Genomic DNA, 3,397 nt, shown 5'->3' on the forward strand with positions numbered 1-3,397 from the left:
TTGTGGAAAGAGGTACAGTGTAAATTGCCTTACGTTCGGTCTTCTCGCCTTTTCTTTCTGACGTCTCCTAGCTTCTCTAGTAGTCTGGATGGCATGGTAGCAGATTCCAACTACAAATCAATGAGGTGAGGACACTCTAATAATTACTATACTAATTTTACTGTAATTACGAGTGTGCTTCAGAGACTACGTACCTAGCCAAAACTTGATTTCTGGCACAGAGCACTTGCTTTCAAGATTCTTGACCAGCCCTTCCAGCTTCTCTTGCTCTTCCGCCGACGCAAATGTGGTGGCGATGGGGAAGTGTTTGCGCACTTCACTTCTGATGAATCGTTTGCCTAGATCAACATAGAGTGAATTAAAGACAGCGGATGTTGTATTTTTGAACGTGCATGTACACTTACTGTGCATGTACTGGTTGTACAGCCAAGGACGGTGGGCTTTCAGAAACGCTTGCCGTTCCTTTGGTAGCTTGCCATAGAAGTTTGACATGCAATCGAAGTCCATTGGTGCTGATTCGCTTTTCTCTTGTACTTCTACATGCAAGAAGAAGCAATTTGTAGACCAGAGATCTAGACAGACTACTGCCACTGATATGCCTACCCGTTATTTGTGTCTTCAGTTCTTCAATTCTCTGTATAAGTCTGAGTCTTGCCCCCATCTTTTTGACTCCAATTTCTACAAGTCTGGACTCTTCTGTCATTAGTTGCAGCGCTTCTCCATCAATGTCTTCATCTAGAACAACAGGGAGTGTGCAACTTTGTTCATTAGTGCCTCAAGCATGCAGTGATTGTGCAAACCCACCAATAAAACAAGCTGTGACAACTTCCTCACATCCAACTGTTCTTAGCCAAATAGCCGTTTCTTTCACAGACCAGGATCGAAAGTCTAAAGAAATGTCAATGCAAGGGCATGGGTAAACAATGGTTGCAATGTTGGTAAGTACAGTACTGGTGAGTAAATTTTTAGCAAATTATCTTTTTCTAGGGGCATTTCTTTGTCTGTTGGCTGAATGAGGTCGATGACATCAATCTCTTGCTCTTCTGCAGCAACAGTTTGCTCATGGAGTTCGGTATCCTCTTCTGTGAAGGCAAGCCTTGTGAAGTCTTTAACAAATTTGAGTATGTGAAGGCTGATATAGCTGGGAAGGTGACAAGCTGAACTGTCCTAACTGCCGGTTGAATCAAAGTTCCCGCTATTTATTATCTGTGTAATCTAACACTGCTTGATAGTGATTGGCTATCACAAGGATCAAAGATTTGGGCTGACCAAGGTTTCCGTTCAGGTCCGCAGGCAGTATCTTGAAGCTGATTGGTTGACCAAGCAAGGTTGAAGCTGATTGGTCTGTTTTCGATCCTATTGCTGAAGTTGCTCTTAGGTAGTTCCTATATATAGAGTGGCTTGGTTCAGTTATGCTTTGTCCTGCCAAATCACTGGGTAGTAATAGTTCTATACCCTAATTTACAGCTAAGTAGGTTACTCTCTGGGCTGCTATCTGCTGATTTTGACAAGACTCAGCTTTCTAATTGAAGGTAAACATTGTTATGACCATAGGATAGAGATTGGTGACAAAGGATCCGGATATGGCTGGTAAGAACAATTAGCAGTATCTTTGTTTATATAGATATCTAAATTCTGTGATGCATGTGTAGCTTCTAATGCATCACTTCATGCTGCAAAACGAGTGTGCCCTGATCCCATTGGTGAATTCCATGCTATGATTTGTGACTGTGGAGATGTGTCTGTCCAGCATTGCCTCTGCCCTTGTGATTCTTGCAACTATAAGCCAGTGTCCAGAAAGACAGCATATCGTCATGCTTTAGAGTGTAAGAATGGACAGCGACTGTTTGCAGTTTTGAGTAGGCCCCAGAGCCCTCAACAGCAAATTGATGAACAAGAACAGTTCTCTCAAGAAAACGAAAAAGGAGATGGAAATGGGCAAAATGTTTCCTATTGTAAAGCACTGATAGACCTACTGCAACTGAAGGAGTTGCACAATATGTCTATAAAGTGTATTGAAGATCTATTGAAATGGGCAAATGATATCAGAGAAACACCTGGTATGCCTGTTTTTTCAACTTCTTGGCAATCAGTGCAGAAAGACCTAAAAGGTTTTGGGTACAGTCAACCACGACTCTATTACATTTGCCTTCACAGTGACCATCCATGTCATTACGATCTCTTGTCTTCTGACAGTGACTTCTGCAGATATTGCGGCAGGCCGGGCACTGTTAAATACTATTATTTAAGTGTGATTGACAAACTTCGAAATTGGGTGTTGCAAAAGCATATGTGTGAGAAAATGATTGGCCATTGGAAAGAAAAGGCTCACTGGCTCCAGCAAGAGCACTCGGAGAATGACAGCAACTCTTGGGGTTATTCTTGCAAAAAGGAAGTGTGGGATGGTCAAAGATTTGCTGAGCTCTCATATTTCTGGGATCCAGAAAAGGTTTGTGCTGGTTATTGAACTTCAATTTACAGTACTTGTTATAAGTCAAACACCTTGTTTGTAAGGAGTGGACATTGCCTGCTAGATGCACCACACTTAGTTGCAATGGTCTGTTATCAGCACAGTTGATTCTTGGATCTCACTTGATTGATGACTCAGGACTAAGATCAGTGACCTGTCCACTGTGTTACTGTGAGAACAAGATAGTTCCTAAGACCACTTTTGGAGATCCAAGAAATATTGCCTACATTGGTTTGTTATTATCTCAGTGTATCTTGCAAGGCAGTGTAAACGAATTGTGATTGTTTAGGTCACTGGGATGGATGGCAACCATTCAATAAGCCTTCTCATGGCTGTGGTAAGGAAAATCTGATTTGTGTGTTGTTTTCTCTGGTTGGAACAATATTAGATAATTTACATGTGCAATTATAGATTTACTAAAATATGATCTTTTATATTTATATTTAGAGTAATGTGCATGTAGTTAGTTATCCGGTATCCATTCTTTATGGTTCATACATTAACTATGTAGAGAAATTGTTATGAAAGTGTCGGTTTTTCTTCAATTTGTGAAATTTTGTCTTATTGTGTTTTTGTGTCATTGAATGCCACAGGAACAATTTCAGTCAGTGTAGCAACAATGTCAAAGAAGGATAGAAATCATGCTGATCAAGTTTTTGTACTTGGATTTGTTCCAACTTACTTGCTTCCAAAGCAGAGATCTATCTTACTCGATTCTTTCTTGGCTCCGTTTTGTGAGGAGATTATTGATGGATTTATTGAAGGTTGGTATGTATAGTTATGCTTGTGTGAATCAAGTGTGAATCAAGCATATATATCATAACATAAATATAGTTTGAACTTAGCATAAAGCATGGTGGACTTATCAGTTCTTGAAATTTTCTGTAGGTATTGATGTCGACTATGCTTTATCGTTACCTGGTTATG

The 3,397-nt window shown here is 40.2% G+C and overlaps 1 long non-coding RNA gene across 1 annotated transcript; it reads right to left on the reverse strand.

Annotated features, from left to right (window-relative positions):
* Nucleotides 1-273: 273 nt before the first annotated feature.
* On the reverse strand, nucleotides 274-636 carry LOC134194404 (uncharacterized). Its single transcript, XR_009972192.1, has 3 exons — nucleotides 604-636; nucleotides 405-536; nucleotides 274-338 (listed from the first exon to the last, which is right to left on the reverse strand). It is a non-coding gene; the product is annotated as an uncharacterized LOC134194404 (long non-coding RNA).
* Between the last annotated feature and the right edge of the window lie 2,761 nt (nucleotides 637-3,397).

Source organism: Corticium candelabrum, chromosome 18, assembly GCF_963422355.1.
Source record: "Corticium candelabrum chromosome 18, ooCorCand1.1, whole genome shotgun sequence".
Taxonomy (NCBI): Eukaryota; Metazoa; Porifera; class Homoscleromorpha; order Homosclerophorida; family Plakinidae; genus Corticium; species Corticium candelabrum.